Genomic DNA, 638 nt, shown 5'->3' with positions numbered 1-638 from the left:
GAGCCGACCACACCTCTCCCGATCGCCATCATCAAGGAGAGCTTGGACATCTGCAGTATTACAATAGAGGAACCTTGCTCTCTTGAGGAGAAGCGGTAGCCTCAGTAGTCTAGGCATCGATCGATCGTCTAGGCGCTCACTTGGATCCTCAAATAGTAAATATTTTCATAGTATCTGCATTTTGTGTAAAAGATTTGTCATTGTGCAGGCATTTGCTTTTGCAGCGATCGTGCATTTCATCGATCAAATCTGAATTACTTATTCGTATTCGTTGCCATCTTCTTGGGGCTACAAAGTCTATATAAAAGCTTCGCTCTCGAATGAGAGCGCCCAATTCACGCGTAAGCTCTATGTTCATTTGGTGAATTTGTAGTACACCAGCAAGATCTATTGCACGAAGTGCTCATGACTAATATCGTTGTATCAATTCGGCTACTGGGGCTAATTCTAACTTCCATGTTCACCGTCATTAGTGGTGTTATGGCATCACAAATTTGTTAGTTCAAATGTCGAAACAAACTCTAGAATGCAAAGACATCCAGGGAAATTATATTTAGGGGAAAAGATAAAATACGCCCGTAAAACTAAAATAATATCCCAACGGTTCTAGCATTTCGGTAACGTAACCACCCAACTCG

The sequence above is a fragment of the Phytophthora parasitica genome, assembly GCF_000247585.1.
Source record: "Phytophthora parasitica INRA-310 unplaced genomic scaffold supercont2.26, whole genome shotgun sequence".
In the NCBI taxonomy this organism is placed as follows: domain Eukaryota; phylum Oomycota; class Peronosporomycetes; order Peronosporales; family Peronosporaceae; genus Phytophthora; species Phytophthora nicotianae.
This window is presented reverse-complemented; position numbering follows the sequence as displayed.